Genomic DNA, 26,389 nt, shown 5'->3' with positions numbered 1-26,389 from the left:
TTTTATTCAATACAATCAGTACAGTCATAAGAATTGAAAAAGAAAATCATTTTCGGTGATGAATGATGAGCAACAAAGGAACATGCATGCCAGATGGCACTTGAATAAGCTGTCCACTGTGATAGAAAAGGTTTAAAAGACAACAACAACAACAATGTTATCATAATTAATGTCATATTTTAGCTTCTGTGGTCATTTTTTACAAGTTAAACACTGCAAGACTGTTTTACAGTTGAAGCAAGGATAAAATATCAACTCTAGTGATGAGACACTTGCTGTAATGACTTCCAACTCATACGGGACTTAAACCCACAACCACTGGCTTAGGAGAACAGTGCCTTATCCATTATGCCAGTGGTGCTTACTGATGTCCTTATTTAAGACTGATAGGGTTTTAATAGTCAATTATGTATTTATTTTTAAAAATTGAAGCTGTTTACTGTGTTCTTTGCATTACCAAGTCCAGCAAGAAATGTGCTGGTACTATCCAGAGCTGTCAGTATTGATTATCATGCTATATTGCAGAAAATCAATTTGATGCAACTGCTTTACCAACAGTATGTTATTCTTTTCCATTGCTGTTTTGTTGGCTGACTGAAGGAAGATATGCAGTGCATTTGAACCAAAGCAGATGTGTGCTGACAACTTAAATGCACAATCATGTTTGTGTGTTTTCTTTCTTTCTTCCATCCTTTGTAATATCATATTAAATATTAAGGCTACCAGTTTATAATCAATGACTAATGACATAAGAAAAGGAAAAAAACACAGTATACAAAGATGCTCCAGGTGAGGCTTGAACTCACAACCTCGGCGTTGCTCAACAGATACTGTTTTATAAGTACTGCGCGCTGACCAATTGTGCCACTTGAGTACTTTGCAGCATTAATTGGTTATGCTAGATGTGGATTTTATTCAATACAATCAGTACAGTCATAAGAATTGAAAAAGAAAATCATTTTTGGTGATGAATGATGAGCAACAAAGGAACATGCATGCCAGATGGCACTTGAATGAGCTGTCCACGGTGATAGAAAAGGTTTAAAAAACAACAACAACAATGTGATCATAATTAATGTCATATTTTAGCTTCTGTGGTCATTTTTTACAAGCTAAACACTGCAAGACTGTTGTACAGTTGAAGCAAGGATAAAATATCAACTCTAGTGATGAGACACTTGCTGTAATTACTTCCAACTCAGACTGGACTTAAACCCACAACCACTGGCTTAGGAGAACAGAGCCATATCCATTATGCCAGTGGTGCTTACTGATGTCTATATTTAAGACTGATAGGTTTTTAATAGTCAATTATTTATTTTTGAGGGAAAAGTGAAGCTGTTTACTGTGTTCTTTGCATTACCAAGTCCAGCAAGAAATGTGCTGGTACTATCCAGAGCTGTCAGTATGGATTATCATGCTATATTGCAGAAAATCAATTTGATGCAACTGCTTTACCAACAGTATGTTAATCTTTTCCATTGCTGTTTTGTTGGCTGACTGAAGGAAGATATGCAGCGCATTTGAACCAAAGCAGATGTGTGCTGACAACTTAAATGCACAATCATGTTTGTGTGTTTTCTTTCTTTCTTCCATCCTTTGTAATATCATATTAAATATTAAGGCTACCAGTTTATAATCAATGACTAATGACATAAGAAAAGGAAAAAAAACAGGAGACAAAGATGCTCCAGGTGAGGCTTGAACTCACAACCTCGGCATTGCTCAACAGATACTGTCTTATAAGTACCGCGCGCTGACCAATTGCACCACTGGAGCACTTTGCATCATTGACTGGTTATGCTAGATGTGGATTTTATTCAATGCAATCAGTACAGTCATAAGAATTGAAAAAGAAAATCATTTTTGGTGATGAATGATGAGCAACAAAGGAACATGCATGCCAGATGGTACTTAAATAAGCTGTCCACGGTGATAGAAAATGTTTAAAAAAAACCCAACAACAATGTTATCATAATAAATGTCATATTTTAGCTTCTGTGGTCATTTTTTGCAAGCTTAACACTGCAAGACTGTTTTACAGTTGAAGGAAGGATAAAATATCAACTCTACTGATGAGACACTTGCTGTAATGACTTCCAACTCAGACTGGACTTAAACCCACAACCACTGGCTTAGGAGAACAGTGCCTTATCCATTATGCCAGTGGTGCTTACTGATGTCCTTATTTAAGACTGATAGGGTTTTAATAGTCAATTATTTATTTTTGGGGAAAAAATTAAGCTGTTTACTGTGTTCTTTGCATTACCAAGTCCAGCAAGAAATGTGCTGGTACTATCCAGAGCTGTCAGTATGGATTATTATGCTATATTGCAGAAAATCAATTTGATGCAACTGCTTTACCAACAGTATGTTTTTCTTTTCCATTGCTGTTTTGTTGGCTGACTGAAGGAAGATATGCAGTGCATTTGAACCAAAGCAGATGTGTGCTGACAACTTAAATGCACAATCATGTTTGTGTGTTTTCTTTCTTTCTTCCATCCTTTGTAATATCATATTAAATATTAAGGCTACCAGTTTATAATCAATGACTAATGACATAAGAAAAGGAAAAAAAACAGTATACAAAGATGCTCCAGGTGAGGCTTGAACTCACAACCTCGGCCTTGCTCAACAGATACTGTCTTATAAGTACCGCGCGCTGACCAATCGCGCCACTGGAGAACTTTGCAACATTTTTTGGTTATGCTAGATGTGGATTTTATTCAATGTAATCAGTACAGTCATAAGAATTGAAAAAGAAAATCATTTTTGGTGATGAATGATGAGCAACAAAGGAACATGCATGCCAGATGGTACTTAAATAAGCTGTCCACGGTGATAGAAAATGTTTAAAAAAAACAACAACAATGTTATTATAATAAATGTCATATTTTTGCTTCTGTGGTCATTTTTTGCAAGCTAAACACTGCAAGACTGTTTTACAGTCGAAGCAAGGATAAAATATCAACTCTAGTGATGAGACACTTGCTGTAATGACTTCCACCCCATATGGAACTTGGACCCCCTGTCTTAGGAGGGCAGTGACTTATCCATTATGCCAGTGGTGCTTACTGATGTTCTTATTTAAGACTGTTAGGTTTTTAATAGTCAATTATTTATTTTTGAGGAAAAAGTGAAGCTGTTTACTGTGTTCTTTGCATTACCAAGTCCAGCAAGAAATATGCTGGTACTATCCAGAGCTGTCAGTATGGATTATCATGCTATATTGCAGAAAATCAATTTGATGCAACTGCTTTACCAACAGTATGTTATTCTTTTCCATTGCTGTTTTGTTGGCTGACTGAAGGAAGATATGCAGTGCATTTGAACCAAAGCAGATGTGTGCTGACAACTTAAATGCACAATCATGTTTGTGTTTTTCTTTCTTTCTTCCATCCTTTGTAATATCATATTAAATATTAAGGTAGCAGTTTATAATCAATGACTAATGACATAAGAAAAGGAAAAAAAAAACAGTATACAATGATGCTTCAGGTGAGGCTTGAACTCACAACTTTGGCATTGCTCAACAGATACTGTCATTATAAGTTTTGCGCGCTGACCAATTGTGCCACTGGAGCACTTTGCAGCATTAATTGGTTATGCTAGATGTGGATTTTATTCAATACAATCAGTACATTCATAAGAATTGAAAAAGAAAATCATTTTCGGTGATGAATGATGAGCAACAAAGGAACATGCATGCCAGATGGCACTTTAATAAGCTGTCCACGGTGATAGAAAAGGTTTAAAAAACAACAACAACAATGTTATCATAATAAATTTCATATTTTAGCTTCTGTGGTCATTTTTTACAAGCTAAACACTGCAAGACTGTTTTACAATTGAAGGAAGGATAAAATATCAACTCTAGTGATGAGACACTTGCTGTAATGACTTCCAACTCAGACGGGACTTAAACCCACAACCACTGGCTTAGGAGAACAGTGCCTTATCCATTATGCCAGTGGTGCTTACTGATGTCCTTATTTAAGACTGATAGGTTTTTAATAGTCAATTATTTATTTTTGAAAAAAAGTGAAGCTGTTTACTGTGTTCTTTGCATTACCAAGTCCAGCAAGAAATGTGCTGGTAATATCCAGAGCTGTCAGTATGGATTATCATGCTATATTGCAGAAAATCAATTTGATGCAACTGCTTTACCAACAGTATGTTAATCTTTTCCATTGCTGTTTTGTTGGCTGACTGAAGGAAGATATGCAGTGCATTTGAACCAAAGCAGATGTGTGCTGACAACTTAAATGCACAATCATGTTTGTGTTTTTTCTTTCTTTCTTCCATCCTTTGTAATATCATATTAAACATTAAGGTAGCAGTTTATATTCAATGACTAATGACATAAAAAAAGGAAAAAAAAAAACATTATACAAAGCTGCTCCAGGTGAGGCTTGAACTCACAACCTCGGCATTGCTCAACAGATACTGTCTTATAAGTACCGCGTGCTGACCAATTGCGCCACTGGAGCACTTTGCAGCATTATTTGGTTATGCTAGATGTGGATTTTATCCAATACAATCAGTACAGTCATAAGAATTGAAAAGGAAAATCATTTTTGGTGATGAATGATGAGCAACAAAGGAACATGCATGCCAGATGGTACTTAAATAAGCTGTCCACGGTGATAGAAAATGTTTAAAAAAAACAACAATGTTATCATAATAAATGTCCTATTTTAGCTTCTGTAGTCATTTTTTGCAAGCTAAACACTGCAAGACTGTTTTACAGTCGAAGCAAGGATAAAATATCAACTCTAGTGATGAGACACTTGCTGTAATGACTTCCACCCCATATGGAACTTGGACCCCCTGTCTTAGGAGGGCAGTGACTTATCCATTATGCCAGTGGTGCTTACTGATGTTCTTATTTAAGACTGTTAGGTTTATAATAGTCAATTATTTATTTTTGAGGAAAAAGTGAAGCTGTTTACTGTGTTCTTTGCATTACCAAGTCCAGCAAGAAATATGCTGGTACTATCCAGAGCTGTCAGTATGGAGTATCATGCTATATTGCAGAAAATCAATTTGATGCAACTGCTTTACCAACAGTATGTTAATCTTTTCAATTGCTGTTTTGTTGGCTGACTGAAGGAAGATATGCAGTGCATTTGAACCAAAGCAGATGTGTGCTGACAACTTAAATGCACAATCATGTTTGTGTTTTTTCTTTCTTTCTTCCATCCTTTGTAATATCATATTAAACATTAAGGTAGCAGTTTATAATCAATGACTAATGACATAAAAAAAGAAAAAAAAAACATTCTACTAAGCTGCTCCAGGTGAGGCTTGAACTCACAGCCTCGGCATTGCTCAACAGATACTGTGTTATAAGTACCGCGTGCTGACCAATTGCGCCACTGGAGCACTTTGCAGCATTAATTGGTTATGCTAGATGTGGATTTTATTCAATACAATCAGTACAGTCATAAGAATTGAAAAAGAAAATAATTTTTGGTGATGAATGATGAGCAACAAAGGAACATGCATGCCAGATGGCACTTGAATAAGCTGTCCACTGTGATAGAAAAGGTTTAAAACACAACAACAACAATGTTATCATAATTAATGTCATATTTTAGCTTCTGTAGTCATTTTTTACAAGCTAAACACTGCAAGACTGTTTTACAGTTGAAGCAAGGATAAAATATCAACTCTAGTGGTGAGACACTTGCTGTAATGACTTCCAACTCAGACGGGACTTAAACCCACAACCACTGGCTTAGGAGAACAGTGCCTTATCCATTATGCCAATGGTGCTTACTGATGTCCTTATTTAAGACTGATAGGGTTTTAATAGTCAATTATTTATTTTTGGGAAAAAATTGAAGCTGTTTACTGTGTTCTTTGCATTACCAAGTCCAGCAAGAAAAGTGCTGGTACTATCCAGAGCTGTCAGTATGGATTATCATGCTATATTGCAGAAAATCAATTTGATGCAACTGCTTTACCAACAGTATGTTATTCTTTTCCATTGCTGTTTTGTTGGCTGACTGAAGGAAGATATGCAGTGCATTTGAACCAAAGCAGATATGTGCTGACAACTTAAATGCACAATCATGTTTGTGTGTTTTCTTTCTTTCCTTCATCCTTTGTAATATCATATTAAATATTAAGGCTACCAGTTTATAATCAATGACTAATGACATAAGAAAAGAAAAAAAAATAGTATTCAAATATGCTCCAGGTGAGGCTTGAACTCACAACCTCAGCATTGCTCAACAGATACTGTCTTATAAGTACCGCGTGCTGACCAATTGCGCCACTGGAGCACTTTGCAGCATTAATTGGTTATGCTAGATGTGGATTTTATTCAATACAATCAGTACAGTCATAAGAATTGAAAAAGAAAATCATTTTTGGTGATGAATGATGAGCAACAAAGGAACATGCATGCCAGATGGCACTTGAATAAGCTGTCCACGGTGAAAGAAAAGGTTTAAAAAACAACAACAACAATGTTATCATAATTAATGTCATATTTTAGCTTCTGTGGTCATTTTTTACAAGCTAAACACTGCAAGACTGTTTTACAGTTGAAGCAAGGATAAAATATCAACTCTAGTGATGAGACACTTGCTGTAATGACTTCCAACTCAGACAGGACTTAAACCCACAACCACCGGCTTAGGATAACAGTGCCTTATCCATTATGCCAGTGGTGCTTACTGATGTCCTTATTTAAGACTGATAGGTTTTTAATAGTCAATTATTTATTTTTGAAAAAAAGTGAAGCTGTTTACTGTGTTCTTTGCATTACCAAGTCCAGCAAGAAATGTGCTGGTACTATCCAGAGCTGTCAGTATGGATTATCATGCTATATTGCAGAAAATCAATTTGATGCAACTGCTTTACCAACAGTATGTTAATCTTTTCCATTGCTGTTTTGTTGGCTGGCTGAAGGAAGATATGCAGTGCATTTGAACCAAAGCAGATGTGTGCTGACAACTTAAATGCACAATCATGTTTGTGTTTTTTCTTTCTTTCTTCCATCCTTTGTAATATCATATTAAATATTAAGGTAGCAGTTTATAATCAATGACTAATGACATAAAAAAAGGAAAAAAAAAACATTATACAAAGCTGCTCCAGGGGAGGCTTGAACTCACAACTTCGGCATTGCTCAACAGATACTGTCTTATAAGTACCGCGTGCTGACCAATTGCGCCACTGGAGCACTTTGCAGCATTAATTGGTTATGCTAGATGTGGATTTTATTTAATACAATCAGTACAGTCATAAGAATTGAAAAAGAAAATCATTTTTGGTGATGAATGATGAGCAACAAAGGAACATGCATGCCAGATGGCACTTGAATAATCTGTCCACGGTGATAGAAAATGTTTAAAAAACCACAACAACAATGTTATCATAATTAATGTCATATTTTAGCTTCTGTGGTCATTTTTTACAAGCTAAACACTGCAAGACTGTTGTACAGTTGAAGGAAGGATAAAATATCAACTCTAGTGAAGAGACACTTGCTGTAATGACTTCCAACTCAGACGGGACTTGGACCCCCTGGCTTAGGAGGGCAGTGACTTATCCATTATGCCAGTGGTGCTTACTGATGTTCTTATTTAAGACTGTTAGGTTTTTAATAGTCAATTATTTATTTTTGAGGAAAAAGTGAAGCTGTTTACTGTGTTCTTTGCATTACCAAGTCCAGCAAGAAATGTGCTGGTACTATCCAGAGCTGTCAGAATGGATTATCATGCTATATTGCAGAAAATCAATTTGATGCAACTGCTTTACCAACAGTATGTTAATCTTTTCCATTGCTGTTTTGTTGGCTGACTGAAGGAAGATATGCAGTGCATTTGAACCAAAGCAGATGTGTGCTGACAACTTAAATGCACAATCATGTTTGTGTTTTTTCTTTTTTTCTTCCATCCTTTGTAATATCATATTACATATTAAGGTAGCAGTTTATAATCAATAACTAAAGACATAAGAAAAGGGAAAAAAAAACAGAATACAAATATGCTCCAGGTGAGGCTTGAACTCACAACCTCGGCATTGCTCAACAGATACTGTCTTATAAGTACCACGTGCTGACCAATTGCGCCACTGGAGTACTTTGCAGCATTAATTGGTTATGCTAGATGTGTATTTTATTCAATACAATCAGTACAGTCATAAGAATTGAAAAAGAAAATCATTTTTGGTGATGAATGATGAGCAACAAAGGAACATGCATGCCAGATGGCACTTGAATAAGCTGTCCACGCTGATAGAAAAGGTTTAAAAAACAACAACAACAACAATGTTATCATAATTAATGTCATATTTTAGCTTCTGTGGTCATTTTTTACAAGCTAAACACTGCAAGACTGTTTTACAGTTGAAGCAAGGATAAAATATCAACTCTAGTGATGAGACACTTGCTGTAATGACTTCCAACTCAGATGGGACTTAAACCCACAACCACTGGTTTAAGAGAACAGTGCCTTACCCATTATGCCAGTGGTGCTTACTGATGTCCTTATTTAAGACTGATAGGTTTTTAATAGTCAATTATTTATTTTTGAAAAAAAGTGAAGCTGTTTACTGTGTTCTTTGCATTACCAAGTCCAGCAAGAAATGTGCTGGTACTATCCAGAGCTGTCAGTATGGATTATCATGCTATATTGCAGAAAATCAATTTGATGCAACTGCTTTACCAACAGTATGTTAATCTTTTCCATTGCTGTTTTGTTGGCTGACTGAAGGAAGATATGCAGTGCATTTGAACCAAAGCAGATGTGTGCTGACAACTTAAATGCACAATCATGTTTGTGTTTTTTCTTTCTTTCTTCCATCCTTTGTAATATCATATTAAATATTAAGGTAGCAGTTTATAATCAATGACTAATGACATAAAAAAAGGAAAAAAAAAACATTATACAAAGCTGCTCCAGGGGAGGCTTGAACTCACAACTTCGGCATTGCTCAACAGATACTGTCTTATAAGTACCGCGCGCTGACCAATTGCGCCACTGGAGCACTTTGCATCATTAATTGGTTATGCTAGATGTGGATTTTATTTAATACAATCAGTACAGTCATAAGAATTGAAAAAGAAAATCATTTTTGGTGATGAATGATGAGCAACAAAGGAACATGCATGCCAGATGGCACTTGAATAATCTGTCCACGGTGATAGAAAAGGTTTAAAAAACCACAACAACAATGTTATCATAATTAATGTCATATTTTAGCTTCTGTGGTCATTTTTTACAAGCTAAACACTGCAAGACTGTTGTACAGTTGAAGGAAGGATAAAATATCAACTCTAGTGATGAGACACTTGCTGTAATGACTTCCAACTCAGACGGGACTTGGACCCCCTGGCTTAGGAGGGCAGTGACTTATCCATTATGCCAGTGGTGCTTACTGATGTTCTTATTTAAGACTGTTAGGTTTTTAATAGTCAATTATTTATTTTTGAGGAAAAAGTGAAGCTGTTTACTGTGTTCTTTGCATTACCAAGTCCAGCAAGAAATATGCTGGTACTATCCAGAGCTGTCAGAATGGATTATCATGCTATATTGCAGAAAATCAATTTGATGCAACTGCTTTACCAACAGTATGTTAATCTTTTCCATTGCTGTTTTGTTGGCTGACTGAAGGAAGATATGCAGTGCATTTGAACCAAAGCAGATGTGTGCTGACAACTTAAATGCACAATCATGTTTGTGTTTTTTCTTTTTTTCTTCCATCCTTTGTAATATCATATTACATATTAAGGTAGCAGTTTATAATCAATAACTAATGACATAAGAAAAGGGGAAAAAAAACAGAATTCAAATATGCTCCAGGTGAGGCTTGAACTCACAACCTCGGCATTGCTCAACAGATACTGTCTTATAAGTACCACGTGCTGACCAATTGCGCCACTGGAGTACTTTGCAGCATTAATTGGTTATGCTAGATGTGTATTTTATTCAATACAATCAGTACAGTCATAAGAATTGAAAAAGAAAATCATTTTTGGTGATGAATGATGAGCAACAAAGGAACATGCATGCCAGATGGCACTTGAATAAGCTGTCCACGCTGATAGAAAAGGTTTAAAAAACAACAACAACAATGTTATCATAATTAATGTCATATTTTAGCTTCTGTGGTCATTTTTTACAAGCTAAACACTGCAAGACTGTTTTACAGTTGAAGCAAGGATAAAATATCAACTCTAGTGATGAGACACTTGCTGTAATGACTTCCAACTCAGATGGGACTTAAACCCACAACCACTGGCTTAGGAGAACAGTGCCTTACCCATTATGCCAGTGGTGCTTACTGATGTTCTTATTTAAGACTGTTAGGTTTTTAATAGTCAATTATTTATTTTTGAGTAAAAAGTGAAGCTGTTTACTGTGTTCTTTGCATTACCAAGTCCAGCAAGAAATGTGCTGGTACTATCCAGAGCTGTCAGTATGGATTATCATGCTATATTGCAGAAAATCAATTTGATGCAACTGCTTTACCAACAGTATGTTAATCTTTTCCATTGCTGTTTTGTTGGCTGACTGAAGGAAGATATGCAGATGTGTGCTGACAACTTAAATGCACAATCATGTTTGTGTTTTTTCTTTCTTTCTTCCATCCTTTTTAATATCATATTAAATATTAAGGTAGCAGTTTATAATCAATGACTAATGACATAAGAAAAGGAAAAAAAACAGTATACAAAGCTGCTCCAGGTGAGACTTGAACTCACAACCTCGGCATTGCTCAACAGATACTGTCTTATAAGTACCGCACGCTGACCTATTGCACCACTGGAGCACTTTGCAGCGTTGATTGGTTATGCTAGATGTGGATTTTATTCAATACAATCAGTACAGTCATAAGAATTAAAAAAGAAAATCATTTTTGGTGATGAATGATGAGCAACAAAGGAACATGCATGCCAGATGGCACTTGAATAAGCTGTCCACGGTGATAGAAAAGGTTTAAAAAACAACAACAACAACAACAATGTTATCATAATTAATGTCATATTTTAGCTTCTGTGGTCATTTTTTACAAGCTAAACACTGCAAGACTGTTTTACAGTTGAAGCAAGGATAAAATATCAACTCTAGTAATGAGACACTTGCTGTAATTACTTCCACCCCATATGGGACTTGGACCCCCTGGCTTAGGAGGGCAGTGACTTATCCATTATGCCAGTGGTGCTTACTGATGTTCTTATTTAAGACTGTTAGGTTTTTAATAGTCAATTATTTATTTTTGAGAAAAAAGTGAAGCTGTTTACTGTGTTCTTTGCATTACCAAGTCCAGCAAGAAATGTGCTGGTACTATCCAGAGCTGTCAGAATGGATTATCATGCTATATTGCAGAAAATCAATTTGATGCAACTGCTTTACCAACAGTATGTTAATCTTTTCCATTGCTGTTTTGTTGGCTGACTGAAGGAAGATATGCAGTGCATTTGAACCAAAGCAGATGTGTGCTGACAACTTAAATGCACAATCATGTTTGTGTTTTTTCTTTTTTTCTTCCATCCTTTGTAATATCATATTACATATTAAGGTAGCAGTTTATAATCAATAACTAATGACATAAGAAAAGGAAAAAAAAAACAGAATACAAAGATGCTCCAGGTGAGGCTTGAACTCACAACCTCGGCATTGCTCAACAGATACTGTCTTATAAGTACCACGTGCTGACCAATTGCGCCACTGGAGTACTTTGCAGCATTAATTGGTTATGCTAGATATGTATTTTATTCAATACAATCAGTACAGTCATAAGAATTGAAAAAGAAAATCATTTTTGGTGATGAATGATGAGCAACAAAGGAACATGCATGCCAGATGGCACTTGAATAAGCTGTCCACGGTGATAGAAAAGGTTTAAAAAACAACAACAACAATGTTATCATAATTAATGTCATATTTTAGCTTCTGTGGTCATTTTTTACAAGCTAAACACTGCAAGACTGTTTTACAGTTGAAGCAAGGATAAAATATCAACTCTAGTGATGAGACACTTGCTGTAATGACTTCCAACTCAGATGGGACTTAAACCCACAACCACTGGCTTAGGAGAACAGTGCCTTACCCATTATGCCAGTGGTGCTTACTGATGTTCTTATTTAAGACTGTTAGGTTTTTAATAGTCAATTATTTATTTTTGAGGAAAAAGTGAAGCTGTTTACTGTGTTCTTTGCATTACCAAGTCCAGCAAGAAATGTGCTGGTACTATCCAGAGCTGTCAGTATGGATTATCATGCTATATTGCAGAAAATCAATTTGATGCAACTGCTTTACCAACAGTATGTTAATCTTTTCCATTGCTGTTTTGTTGGCTGACTGAAGGAAGATATGCAGATGTGTGCTGACAACTTAAATGCACAATCATGTTTGTGTTTTTTCTTTCTTTCTTCCATCCTTTGTAATATCATATTAAATATTAAAGTAGCAGTTTATAATCAATGACTAATGACATAAGAAAAGGAAAAAAAAACAGTATACAAAGCTGCTCCAGGTGAGGCTTGAACTCACAACCTCGGCATTGCTCAACAGATACTGTCTTATAAGTACCGCATGCTGACCAATTGCACCACTGGAGCACTTTGCAGCATTGATTGGTTATGCTAGATGTGGATTTTATTCAATACAATCAGTACAGTCATAAGCATTGAAAAAGAAAATCATTTTTGGTGATGAATGATGAGCAACAAAGGAACATGCATGCCAGATGGCACTTGAATAAGCTGTCCACAGTGATAGAAAAGGTTTAAAAAAAAAACAACAACAACAATGTTATCATAATTAATGTCATATTTTAGCTTCTGTGGTCATTTTTTCAAAGCTAAACACTGCAAGACTGTTTTACACTTGAAGCAAGGATAAAATATCAACTCTAGTGATGAGACACTTGCTGTAATGACTTCCAACTCAGACGGGACTTAAACCCACAACCACTGGCTTAGAAGAACAGTACCTTACCCATTATGCCAGTGGTGCTTACTGATGTTCTTATTTAAGACTGTTAGGTTTTTAATAGTCAATTATTTATTTTTGAGGAAAAAGTAAAGCTGTTTACTGTGTTCTTTGCATTACCAAGTCCAGCAAGAAATGTGCTGGTACTATCCAGAGCTGTCAGTATGGATTATCATGCTATATAGCAGAAAATCAATTTGATGCAACTGCTTTACCAACAGTATGTTAATCTTTTCCGTTGCTGTTTTGTTGGCTGACTGAAGGAAGATATGCAGTGCATTTGAACCAAAGCAGATGTGTGCTGACTTCTTAAATGCACAATCATGTTTGTGTTTTTTCTTTCTTTCTTCCATCCTTTGTAATATCATATTAAATATTAAGGTAGCAGTTTATAATCAATGACTAATGACATAAGAAAAGGAAAAAAAAACAGTATACAAATATGCTCCAGGTAAGGCTTGAACTCACAACCTCGGCATTGCTCAACTGATACTGTCTTATTAGTACCGCGCGCTGACCAATTGCGCCACTGGAGCACTTTGCAGCATTCATTGGTTATGCTAGATGTGGATTTTATTCAATACAATCAGTACAGTCATAAGAATTGAAAAAGAAAATCATTTTTGGTGATGAATGATGAGCAACAAAGGAACATGCATGCCAGATGGCACTTGAATAAGCTGTCCACGGTGATAGAAAAGGTTTAAAAAACAACAACAACAACAACAATGTTATCATAATTAATGTCATATTTTAGCTTCTGTGGTCATTTTTTACAAGCTAAACACTGCAAGACTGTTTTACAGTTGAAGCAAGGATAAAATATCAACTCTAGTGATGAGACACTTGCTGTAATGACTTCCAACTCAGACGGGACTTAAACCCACAACCACTGGCTTAGGAGAACAGTACCTTACCCATTATGCCAGTGGTGCGTACTGATGTTCTTATTTAAGACTGTTAGGTTTTTAATAGTCAATTATTTATTTTTGAGGAAAAAGTGAAGCTGTTTGCTGTGTTCTTTGCATTACCAAGTCCAGCAAGAAATGTGCTGGTACTATCCAGAGCTGTCAGTATGGATTATCATGCTATATTGCAGAAAATCAATTTGATGCAACTGCTTTACCAACAGTATGTTAATCTTTTCCATTGCTGTTTTGTTGGCTGACTGAAGGAAGATATGCAGTGCATTTGAACCAAAGCAGATGTGTGCTGACAACTTAAATGCACAATCATGTTTGTGTTTTTTCTTTCTTATTTCCATCCTTTGTAATATCATATTAATTATTAAGGTAGCAGTTTATAATCAATGACTAATGACATAAGAAAAGGAAAAAAACAGTATACAAAGATGCTCCAGGTGAGGCTTGAACTCACAACCTCGGCATTGCTCAACAGATACTGTCTTATAAGTAACGCACGCTGACCAATTGCACCACTGGAGCACTTTGCAGCATTGATTGGTTATGCTAGATGTGGATTTTATTCAATACAATCAGTACAGTCATAAGAATTGAAAAAGAAAATAATTTTTGGTGATGAATGATGAGCAACAAAGGAACATGCATGCCAGATGGCACTTGAATAAGCTGTCCACGGTGATAGAAAAGGTTTAAAAAACAACAACAACAATGTTATCATAATTATTGTCATATTTTAGCTTCTGTGGTCATTTTTTACAAGCTAAACACTGCAAGACTGTTTTACAGTTGAAGCAAGGATAAAATATCAACTCTAGTGATGAGACACTTGCTGTAATGAATTCCACCCCATATGGGACTTGGACCCCCTGGCTTAGGAGGGCAGTGACTTATCCATTATGCCAGTGGTGCTTACTGATGTTCTTATTTAAGACTGTTAGGTTTTTAATAGTCAATTATTTATTTTTGAGGATAAAGTGAAGCTGTTTACTGTGTTCTTTGCATTACCAAGTCCAGCAAGAAATGTGCTGGTACTATCCAGAGCTGTCAGTATGGATTATCATGCTATATTGCAGAAAATCAATTTGATGCAACTGCTTTGCCAACAGTATGTTAATCTTTTCCATTGCTGTTTTGTTGGCTGACTGAAGGAAGATATGCAGATGTGTGCTGACAACTTAAATGCACAATCATGTTTGTGTTTTTTCTTTCTTTCTTCCATCATTTGTAATATCATATTAAATATTAAGGTAGCAGTTTATAATCAATAACTAATGACGTAAGAAAAGGAAAAAAAACAGTATACAAAGCTGCTCCAGGTGAGGCTCGAACTCACAACCTCGGCATTGCTCAACAGATACTGTCTTATAAGTACCGCACGCTGACCAATTGCACCACTGGAGCACTTTGCAGCATTGATTGGTTATGCTAGATGTGGATTTTATTCAATACAATCAGTACAGTCATAAGAATTGAAAAAGAAAATCATTTTTGGTGATGAATGATGAGCAACAAAGGAACATGCATGCCAGATGGCACTTGAATAAGCTGTCCACGGTGATAGAAAAGGTTTAAAAAACAACAACAACAACAATGTTATCATAATTAATGTCATATTTTAGCTTCTGTGGTCATTTTTTACAAGCTAAACACTGCAAGACTGTTTTACAGTTGAAGCAAGGATAAAATATCAACTCTAGTGATGAGACACTTGCTGTAATGAATTCCACCCCATATGGGACTTGGACCCCCTGGCTTAGGAGGGCAGTAACTTATCCATTATGCCAGTGGTGCTTACTGATGTTCTTATTTAAGACTGTTAGGTTTTTAATAGTCAATTATTTATTTTTGAGGAAAAAGTGAAGCTGTTTACTGTGTTCTTTGCATTACCAAGTCCAGCAAGAAATGTGCTGGTACTATCCAGAGCTGTCAGTATGGATTATCATGCTATATTGAAGAAAATCAATTTGATGCAACTGCTTTACCAACAGTATGTTAATCTTTTCCATTGCTGTTTTGTTGGCTGACTGAAGAAAGATATGCAGTGCATTTGAACCAAAGCAGATGTGTGCTGACAACTTAAATGCACAATCATGTTTGTGTTTTTTCTTTCTTTCTTCCATCCTTTGTAATATCATATTAAATATTAAGGTAGCAGTTTATAATCAATGACTAATGACACAAGAAAAGGAAAAAATAAACAGTATACAAAGATGCTCCAGGTGAGGCTTGAACTCACAACCTCGGCATTGCTCAACAGATACTATCGTATAAGTACCGCGCACTGACCAATTGTGCCACTGGAGCACTTTGCAGCATTAATTGGTTATGCTAGATGTGGATTTTATTCAATACAATCAGTACAGTCATAAGAATTGAAAAAGAAAATCATTTTTGGTGATGAATGATGAGCAACAAAGGAACATGCATGCCAGATGGCACTTGAATAGGCTGTCCACAGTGATAGAAAAGGTTTAAAAAAACAACAACAACAATGTTATCATAATTAATGTCATATTTTAGCTTCTGTGGTCATTTTTTACAAGCTAAACACTGCAAGACTGTTTTACAGTTGAAGCAAGGATAAAATATCAACTCTAGTGATGAGACACTTGCTGTAATTACTTCCACCCCATATGGGACTTGGACCACCTGGCTTAGGAGGGCAGTGACTTATCCATTATGCCAGTGGTGCTTACTGATGTTCTTATTTAAGACTGTTAGGTTTTTAATAGTCAATTATTTATTTTTGAGGAAAAAGTGAAGCTGTTTACTGTGTTCTTTGCATTACCAAGTCCAGCAAGAAATGTGCTGGTACTATCCAGAGCTGTCAGTATGGATTATCATGCTATATTGCAGAAAATAAATTTGATGCAACTGCTTTACCAACAGTATGTTAATCTTTTCCATTGCTGTTTTGTTGGCTGACTGAAGAAAAATATGCAGTGCATTTGAACCAAAGCAGATGTGTGCTGACAACTTAAATGCACAATCATGTTTGTATACAAAAAGAAAAATTGGATAGAACCTGCTGTGGGCGCAACGTGTGGATAACGATGGTGTTACACCGTGGGGTCAAAGTACAAAGTTATTTGGGTGAGAGAATTTCTTCGCTGTTCTCCAAAAAGTCCTTCATCCGGTAAGTTCTTCTCCCTCAAACGATGTTGTATGCGGAGAAAACACAAATTGTACACAAGAGTTCAAAAAAGGGGGAATTTCTCCCAATGCAGATAGTTCAGAGTGATGGTGACTTCTCCACGGACTCTATGGACTACGATGTGGTGGGAAAGTGTGGAGATATCCGTATGGGTTCACCCTGGTGTTTCAAAGTAAACTTGGCCTCTCACATGTGTGCTTACTTTCATGCAAATGAAAAAGGCCTATAAAGGTTTCTTTATAACCCCCTAAGGGTATTCTTGGTACCGAAAGTGGGTACGCTCCAAACATTCACATGCAAACACTTCTGAAAGGATGCTCACATCTAGGCTTACTTCAGAAGGCGCCGTACTTTCATGTAAAGGTATCTTTATCCCAGCAGGCTGGATGGCCGTCCTCATTCACCTCCTTTGTTTCGTATTTAGGCTCGATGTAAAGCACAGAAACGGAGGGATGTATGAGGTTTCAATACATTTATTTTATAAAAATCAACGTGGATCAATAAAAACAAATTCTGAATGGTATACCACAACAAGCAATCTCATTGATGTTATATCAGCAAGGTCAAAAGGTGGGAAAAAAGATGTTAACCCGGGATGTCTCACCGTATTCTTGCTGATAGGGATGATTGGAGTGGTACCTCAGATCCTCACATGCTCCAACGTGTTTCGACTATTAAGTCTTTTTCAAGGTGCATGTGAGTAATGAAATGTCCTGATATTTATACCTAAGGGGACTGACTACTCCGCCCCTTCCTGGGCGGAACCCTGTGGAATCATCAAGATCTTTATTTCTGTATAAACTGGGATTTTTCCCTGGTAATCTAGTGGTGAATGCATAATTGCTGTGGAATAGTAAGATAGGATGGGTGAGAATGGGGAGAAAAGGGTGAGAAAGTGGTGTTATCGCCATGCGTTCCAACCGTGTGGAACGCATGGTCCGGACTTCCGGCGGAAGCACCTGATCATTGTGCTTCCGCTGGTGGTAGCGCTCGTATGCGCCGCGTCTAATAGTGTGAAGGACGAGTCCGACGTGACTGATGGTCACGTGGGCTGCCCCGTGCGTGGTGGGCTGCGTCGTCTTGCGTTCCAAATCCAAATGGAACGCATGACGTGGGTGGCGGCCGGGTTTGGCAGATGAGTATGATGTTCCCCTCAATGTACTGAAGGATAAATTGGATGTGGAAGAATAAAAGTGATGGTTTTAGGAAATGCATAATGGATGGAAAAATTTATAAGAGTAATTACAGCGAATGCATGTATAGCATGATGTTGTGATAAATACCACCCTGCTATATTTTGTGGGTGGATAATCAAATGAACCAAATGGACAAATAATAAAATATAAAAAGAAGTAAAATAAAAATAAAAAAAATGAAAAATATAAATACAAAACCATGTGTATGGGGACATATTGGGGGGGGGGATACACCGTGGATAAACAAATGAATTATGGAAAAATACTGTTCTTAATTGCTGAATGCAAATCGCTGGACCCTGGTGTAGTGGGTAAGGACCAGGAGGAAAGAGGTAGGCCTAAACTCTCTCCTCTGGGGGGGGGTTTACGATATGGGCTCAACTGAATTATACCGATATTCTATGGTCCCCTGAATTGGCGGTGAGGGATCTAAGAACCCTGCTAACACAGAGCTCTGTTAGGTGCGGTGTTATATTAGGGAAGGGGCGGAGTAGTCAGTCCCCTTAGGTATAAATATCAGGACATTTTATTACTCACATGCACCTTGAAAAAGACTTAATAGTCGAAACGCGTTGGAGCATGTGAGGATCTGAGGTACCACTCCAATCATTCCTATCAGCAAGAATACGGTGAGACATCCCGGGTTAACATCTTTTTTCCCACCTTTTGACCTTGCTGATATAACATCAATGAGATTGCTTGTTGTGGTATACCATTCAGAATTTGTTTTTATTGATCCACGTTGATTTTTATAAAATAAATGTATTGAAACCTCATACATCCCTCCGTTTCTGTGCTTTACATCGAGCCTAAATACGAAACAAAGGAGGTGAATGAGGACGGCCATCCAGCCTGCTGGGATAAAGATACCTTTACATGAAAGTACGGCGCCTTCTGAAGTAAGCCTAGATGTGAGCATCCTTTCAGAAGTGTTTGCATGTGAATGTTTGGAGCGTACCCACTTTCGGTACCAAGAATACCCTTAGGGGGCTATAAAGAAACCTTTATAGGCCTTTTTCATTTGCATGAAAGTAAGCACACATGTGAGAGGCCAAGTTTACTTTGAAACACCAGGGTGAACCCATACGGATATCTCCACACTTTCCCACCACATCGTAGTCCATAGAGTCCGGGGAGAAGTCACCATCACTCTGAACTATCTGCATTGGGAGAAATTCCCCCTTTTTTTGAACTCTTGTGTACAATTTGTGTTTTCTCCGCATACAACATCGTTTGAGGGAGAAGAACTTACCGGATGAAGGACTTTTTGGAGAACAGCGAAGAAATTCTCTCACCCAAATAACTTTGTACTTTGACCCCACGGTGTAACACCATCGTTATCCACACGTTGCGCCCACAGCAGGTTCTATCCAATTTTTCTTTTTGTATTCAATCTGGTACAGGTGTGTGGTGACACATCAGGATAGGACCTCACGCTAGGCAGCATAGAGAGTGCGCAGGAACCAACCTCACCTACCCATTTTCAATAGATTGTTTTCACCTTGAGGTAGTTTCCAGCTGCACTTGAACCATGTTTGCTCACAGAGATGTAAGGAGAGAGAAACTAGAGGAAATTTTCCTAGATCATGCAGAAACCACACCATGCATAGATGGCGATCTAGAGGGTATGATGGAGAAATTACAAAATGCCTTATTGAAAGAAGGTAGAATCTGGTGGGAGCTGATCTCACTAGAGAGATATATTGCAGAGGAAATCATTCCCAGAGGTCTAAGAATAGATAAGTTGCCATCCTTTCAGAATAGATCCTCAACGTTTGAAGCGGAATGGATGAGAATTTTAGACTCATGTTCCCTCTCACTCATGAGACTCCTGGTACGAGAAAGAACAAAGGAGTTGAAAGATCTGGAAACAGAGATTGACTCTCTAAAAACACTGGTAGAGCCATTTAAAGAACTTACTGATTATAAAGAGATGGAACAAGATATAACAGAAAAGGTGGGCCATAATGAGAAGGAACTCATGCAGAAAAAGAGAAACAAGTATCAGCGGGACGTCACAGACTTTAAAGAGGGCAAGCAACATCTCATAACTAAGAAGGAGAGGAACTTTTTTGGACCACAAGGAACCAAACCAAGAAACTATGAACAAAGATCCAGGTTTGATGAAGAACGTCCCTTTAGAAGGAATAGGGAGGATCAAAGAGAAAAGAAAAGGGAAACCACGAATAGTAGGACGTACCCACACCCAAGGAAAAGGTAAGTTTCCTTTCGTAGAGATCGTCATATAGAAGAAAGAAGAAGATCTTGGAGAGGAAGAACCCCCATCCATGAAAGACGCAGTCATGTAAGGGAGAAGAGAGGATCCTGGAGAGAGGGTTATAGACAAAGGAAAAGGGACAGGAGTATTGAACATCGGAATCTTGGAACAAGAGAATACACCAACCATGGAAATCCGAGATTCAAAGATAGGACATTCCGCCAACAGCAGGAGCACTATGGAGGGGAGGTTTTTTTAGGATAAAACCCACCCCGAAAACAAAAAGAACAAAAAGAGGAAAACGGGGAGGGAAAAAGAAGAAAAACAAAGGAGTACCATCAATTGAAAGGACAAAGAAGAAAAAGAAAAAGAAGAAGAGGAATAACTTACCACAAATACCTGGAGTCCAAGAGGATCCCGTAGATAACGCCCCTGAAGAAGGGAACACACAGAAAGACGAAGGTTATGTTAGGATCTTCAACCTAAGCAAATATACGCTCTCGGAGGTGGAGGAAAAGGTTCTAGGCAGGGGCCTGAAATTTGCCCCGTCATCAAAGGTGGATAATTTCGACGTATATGTGGATTTACAAAGATTCATACGCAAACTCACACTAAACAAATTCTTCCAAGAGCAACCTACAAGAGAAGAAGAAGAACCCAGTAAGTTCAAACCCAAATCCATCTTCTATCCCCTCCACAAAAAAGGATGTTTCATAGAGACCTTTGAAAAAGCAGTAAAAGAAGATCTTGAACAAGAAATCACTTGGAAAAAAGGATCCAGGAATTTAAACAAGAAGGAGAGGGATGCACTGAAGCATCTGAAAGAACAAACCTCCATCATAATCAAACCCGCATACAAAGGCGGAGGCATAGTCATTTTGGATCTAAAGGATTATGAAGAAGAGGTCCAAAGACACCTTGAAGATGAAGTAACATACAAGAAATTGAGAGGGAATCCTTCTGAACAGATCAAAAAGAAACTCACCACCTTCTTGGATAAATACAAACGCCAGGACACAATTACAGAAAAGAACTACAAATATATGCTTATTCAAAATCCATCCATACCAGTTTTCTATATCCTACCCAAGGTTCATAAGAGTTTGGAAAAACCACCAGGTAGACCAATAGTAGCTGGAACAGAATCACTCATGTCAAATTTATCACAATTCATAGATCATTTGTTACAACCTATAGTCTCTAAAACACCATCTTACCTCAAGGATTCCACAGATCTCATAAACAAATTGGAAACCGTAGAGTGGAAATCGGATTACCATTTAGTTACAGCGGATGTATCATCACTCTACACCATCATAAATCATTCGGATGGCTTAAGCTCAGTATCCCACTTCATTTCAAAAGAAACTCACCTACAGCAATACCAAGACTTTCTTCTGGAAGGAATAGAGCTGATTTTGAAGAACAACTTCTTCTTCTATGATGGCTCTTATTATCTACAGACAAAGGGGACCGCCATGGGTACCAGGTTCGCCCCGAGTTACGCCAACCTGTTCATGGCAAAATGGGAACAGGAATCCATGGAGAGTTGGAGCGGCTCAGGGGCGGACCTGGTCACCTGGGTAAGATACATCGACGACATTTTCTTTGTGTGGCAAGGCACAGACTCGTCACTACAGGAGTTTTGTCGATTCCTAAATAACAATAATAAAAATATCCTACTCACCTTTGAAACCAGTAAAACTAGAGTACACTTCTTGGATCTTGAGATCTTTATAGAAGAGCAAATTCTACATACACGGACCTACACGAAACCCACAGACTGCAATTCATATATTCCATCCACCAGCAACCATCACAATAATTGGCTCACATCTGTACCGAAGAGCCAATTTCACCGAATTAGGAAAAATTGTTCAAAGGTGGAGGATTATCAGAAACAGGGAACCAAATTGAAGAAACAGTTGCTGGCCAAAGGGTATACATCGAGTACAGTGGACATTCCCTTTCAAGAATATCTGACCAGCAATAGAAAAGATTTGTTGGAACCTAAGATAAAAGACGAAGATTCTTCAGAGGATATGGGTATACCGTTTATTACCAAGTTATGTAGCCAACACAAACAGATAGAGACCATCATTAGAAAACACTGGGGGATCCTTCTACGTGATCCTATGCTGAAAGGAACCTTAAAAGAGAAACCCAGGTTCATATATAGAAGGGTAGACAACCTTAAAAATCACTTGGTTAAAAGTGTGGCACAAGATAAGAAGAAACCAGGCACCATCATGACCAAAGGCTTTCACAGATGTGGAACGTGCAGTATGTGTAAGAACTGCAGGAGTTCGACTTCTAAAATCACAGAGTATACTTCCACCGTAACGGGTAAAAGCAGACAAATTCATCAATTCATTACCTGTGATAGCCACCATGTTATATATCTCATCACGTGTTCCTGCAAAAAGCAATATGTCGGAAGAACTACCAGGAAATTGAAGGAACGTATTGCAGAGCACGTACGTAACATCAAGAAAGGTATTACCTCTCATGGAGTGTCAGCACATTTTAAAGAACACCATCATTGTCAGCTCAAAGACCTGGTCTCTTTCTGTGGAATCCATATAATTAAGGGAAATTGGAGGAAGAATAATATGGAGGAGGAGCTTGCGAAGAAAGAAATGAGAACCATATTTGAAATGGGTACCTTACATCCAGCGGGCCTCAATTTGGACTTCGAGACTAAATGGTTTTTATAAACCTTATTGAGTCCCTAATATAACACCGCACCAAACAGAGCTCTGTGTTAGCAGGGTTCTTAGATCCCTCACCGCCAATTCAGGGGACCATAGAATATCGGTATAATTCAGTTGAGCCCATATCGTAAACCCCCCCCCCCCAGAGGAGAGAGTTTAGGCCTACCACTTTCCTCCTGGTCCTTACCCACTACACCAGGGTCCAGCGATTTGCATTCAGCAATTAAGAACAGTATTTTTCCATAATTCATTTGTTTATCCACGGTGTATCCCCCCCCCCAATATGTCCCCATACACATGGTTTTGTATTTATATTTTTCATTTTTTTTTATTTATTTTACTTCTTTTTATATTTTATTATTTGTCCATTTGGTTCATTTGATTATCCACCCACAAAATATAGCAGGGTGGTATTTATCACAACATCATGCTATACATGCATTCGCAGTAATTACTCTTATAAATTTTTCCATCCATTATGCATTTCCTAAAACCATCACTTTTATTCTTCCACATCCAATTTATCCTTCAGTACATTGTGGGGAACATCATACTCCTCTGCCAAACCCGGCCGCCGCCCACGTAATGCGTTCCATTTGGATTTGGAACGCAAGACGACGCAGCCCACCACGCACGGGGCAGCCCACGTGACCATCAGTCACGTCGGACTCGTCCTTCACACTATTAGACGCGGCGCATACGAGCGCTATCACCAGCGGAAGCACAATGATCAGGTGCTTCCGCCGGAAGTCCGGACCATGCGTTCCACACGGTTGGAACGCATGGCGATAACACCACTTTCTCACCCTTTTCTCCCCATTCCCACCCATCCTATCTTACTATTCCACAGCAATTATGCATTCACCACTAGATTACCAGGGAAAAATCCCAGTTTATACAGAAATAAAGATCTTGATGATTCCACAGGGTTCCGCCCAGGAAGGGGCGGAGTAGTCAGTCCCCTTAGGTATAAATATCAGGACATTTCATTACTCACATGCACCTTGAAAAAGACTTAATGGTCGAAACGCGTTGGAGCATGTGAGGATCTGAGGTACCACTCCAATCATCCCTATCAGCAAGAATACGGTGAGACATCCCGGGTTAACATCTTTTTTCCCACCTTTTGACCTTGCTGATATAACATCAATGAGATTGCTTGTTGTGGTATACCATTCAGAATTTGTTTTTATTGATCCACGTTGATTTTTATAAAATAAATGTATTGAAACCTCATACATCCCTCCGTTTCTGTGCTTTACATCGAGCCTAAATATGAAACAAAGGAGGTGAATGAGGACGGCCATCCAGCCTGCTGGGATAAAGATACCTTTACATGAAAGTACGGCGCCTTCTGAAGTAAGCCTAGATGTGAGCATCTTTTCAGAAGTGTTTGCATGTGAATGTTTGGAGCGTACCCACTTTCGGTACCAAGAATACCCTTAGGGGGCTATAAAGAAACCTTTATAGGCCTTTTTCATTTGCATGAAAGTAAGCACACATGTGAGAGGCCAAGTTTACTTTGAAACACCAGGGTGAACCCATACGGATATCTCCACACTTTCCAACCACATCGTAGTCCATAGAGTCCGGGGAGAAGTCACCATCACTCTGAACTATCTGCATTGGGAGAAATTCCCCCTTTTTTTGAACTCTTGTGTACAATTTGTGTTTTCTCCGCATACAACATCGTTTGAGGGAGAAGAACTTACCGGATGAAGGACTTTTTGGAGAACAGCGAAGAAATTCTCTCACCCAAATAACTTTGTACTTTGACCCCACGGTGTAACACCATCGTTATCCACACGTTGCGCCCACAGCAGGTTCTATCCAATTTTTCTTTTTGTATTCAATCTGGTACAGGTGTGTGGTGACACATCAGGATAGGACCTCACGCTAGGCAGCATAGAGAGTGCGCAGGAACCCACCTCACCTACCCATTTTCAACAATCATGTTTGTGTTTTTTCTTTCTTTCTTCCATCCTTTGTAATATCATATTAAATATTAAGGTAGCAGTTTATAATCAATGACTAATGACACAAGAAAAGGAAAAAAAAACAGTATACAAAGATGCTCCAGGTGAGGCTTGAACTCACAACCTCGGCATTGCTGAACAGATACTGTTTTATAAGTACCGCGCACTGACCAATTGCGCCACTGGAGCACTTTGCAGCATTAATTGGTTATGCTAGATGTGGATTTTATTCAATACAATCAGTACAGTCATAAGAATTGAAAAAGAAAATCATTTTTGGTGATGAATGATGAGCAACAAAGGAACATGCATGCCAGATGGCACTTGAATAAGCTGTCCACGGTGATAGAAAAGGTTTAAAAAACAACAACAATGTTATCATAATTAATGTCATATTTTAGCTTCTGTGGTCATTTTTTACAAGCTAAACACTGCAAGACTGTTTTACAGTTGAAGCAAGGATAAAATATCAACTCTAGTGATGAGACACTTGCTGTAATGACTTCCAACTCAGACGGGACTTAAACCCACAACCACTGGCTTAGGAGAAAAGTGCCTTACCTATTATGCCAGTGGTGCTTACTGATGTTCTTATTTAAGACTGTTAGGTTTTTAATAGTCAATTATTTATTTTTGAGGAAAAAGTGAAGCTGTTTACTGTGTTCTTTGCATTACCAAGTCCAGCAAGAAATGTGCTGGTACTATCCAGAGCTGTCAGTATGGATTATCATGCTATATTGCAGAAAATCAATTTCATGCAACTGCTTTACCAACAGTATGTTAATCTTTTCCATTGCTGTTTTGTTGGCTAACTGAAGGAAGATATGCAGTGCATTTGAACCAAAGCAGATGTGTGCTGACAACTTAAATGCACAATCATGTTTGTGTTTTTTCTTTATTTCTTCCATCCTTTGCAATATCATATTAAATATTAAGGTAGCAGTTTATAATCAATGACTAATGACATAAGAAAAGGAAAAAAAAACAGTATACAAAGATGCTCCAGGTGAGGCTTGAAATCATAACCTCGGCATTGCTCAACAGATACTGTCTTATAAGTACCGTGTGCTGACCAATTGCGCCACTGGAGCACTTTGCAGCATTAATTTGTTATGCTGGATGTGGATTTTATTCAATACAATCAGTACAGTCATAAGAATTGAAAAAGAAAATCATTTTTGGTGATGAATGATGAGCAACAAAGGAACATGCATGCCAGATGGCACTTGAATAAGTTGTCCACGGTGATAGAAAA

General features: G+C 37.8%; 8 non-coding genes across 8 annotated transcripts; all 8 read right to left on the bottom strand.

Annotated features, from left to right (window-relative positions):
- Nucleotides 1–1,686: 1,686 nt before the first annotated feature.
- Nucleotides 1,687–1,779, bottom strand: TRNAI-UAU (transfer RNA isoleucine (anticodon UAU)). Its single transcript is given in 2 exon segments — nucleotides 1,687–1,722; nucleotides 1,742–1,779. It is a non-coding gene; the product is annotated as a tRNA-Ile (tRNA).
- A 2,618-nt stretch (nucleotides 1,780–4,397) lies between these two features.
- Nucleotides 4,398–4,490, bottom strand: TRNAI-UAU (transfer RNA isoleucine (anticodon UAU)). The gene is given in 2 exon segments: nucleotides 4,398–4,433; nucleotides 4,453–4,490. It is a non-coding gene; the product is annotated as a tRNA-Ile (tRNA).
- An 802-nt stretch (nucleotides 4,491–5,292) lies between these two features.
- On the bottom strand, nucleotides 5,293–5,385 carry TRNAI-UAU (transfer RNA isoleucine (anticodon UAU)). Its single transcript is given in 2 exon segments — nucleotides 5,293–5,328; nucleotides 5,348–5,385. It is a non-coding gene; the product is annotated as a tRNA-Ile (tRNA).
- A 7,102-nt stretch (nucleotides 5,386–12,487) lies between these two features.
- Nucleotides 12,488–12,580, bottom strand: TRNAI-UAU (transfer RNA isoleucine (anticodon UAU)). The gene is given in 2 exon segments: nucleotides 12,488–12,523; nucleotides 12,543–12,580. It is a non-coding gene; the product is annotated as a tRNA-Ile (tRNA).
- Nucleotides 12,581–13,396: 816 nt separating this feature from the next.
- On the bottom strand, nucleotides 13,397–13,489 carry TRNAI-AAU (transfer RNA isoleucine (anticodon AAU)). The gene is given in 2 exon segments: nucleotides 13,397–13,432; nucleotides 13,452–13,489. It is a non-coding gene; the product is annotated as a tRNA-Ile (tRNA).
- Nucleotides 13,490–15,184: 1,695 nt separating this feature from the next.
- TRNAI-UAU (transfer RNA isoleucine (anticodon UAU)) lies at nucleotides 15,185–15,277 on the bottom strand. Its single transcript is given in 2 exon segments — nucleotides 15,185–15,220; nucleotides 15,240–15,277. It is a non-coding gene; the product is annotated as a tRNA-Ile (tRNA).
- Nucleotides 15,278–16,087: 810 nt separating this feature from the next.
- On the bottom strand, nucleotides 16,088–16,180 carry TRNAI-UAU (transfer RNA isoleucine (anticodon UAU)). The gene is given in 2 exon segments: nucleotides 16,088–16,123; nucleotides 16,143–16,180. It is a non-coding gene; the product is annotated as a tRNA-Ile (tRNA).
- Nucleotides 16,181–25,230: 9,050 nt separating this feature from the next.
- TRNAI-UAU (transfer RNA isoleucine (anticodon UAU)) lies at nucleotides 25,231–25,323 on the bottom strand. Its single transcript is given in 2 exon segments — nucleotides 25,231–25,266; nucleotides 25,286–25,323. It is a non-coding gene; the product is annotated as a tRNA-Ile (tRNA).
- Between the last annotated feature and the right edge of the window lie 1,066 nt (nucleotides 25,324–26,389).

Source organism: Pseudophryne corroboree, unplaced genomic scaffold (assembly GCF_028390025.1).
Source record: "Pseudophryne corroboree isolate aPseCor3 unplaced genomic scaffold, aPseCor3.hap2 scaffold_1450, whole genome shotgun sequence".
NCBI lineage: Eukaryota > Metazoa > Chordata > Amphibia > Anura > Myobatrachidae > Pseudophryne > Pseudophryne corroboree.
Note: the sequence above shows the minus strand (reverse complement) of the source record. Positions and strands in the feature narration are given on the sequence as shown.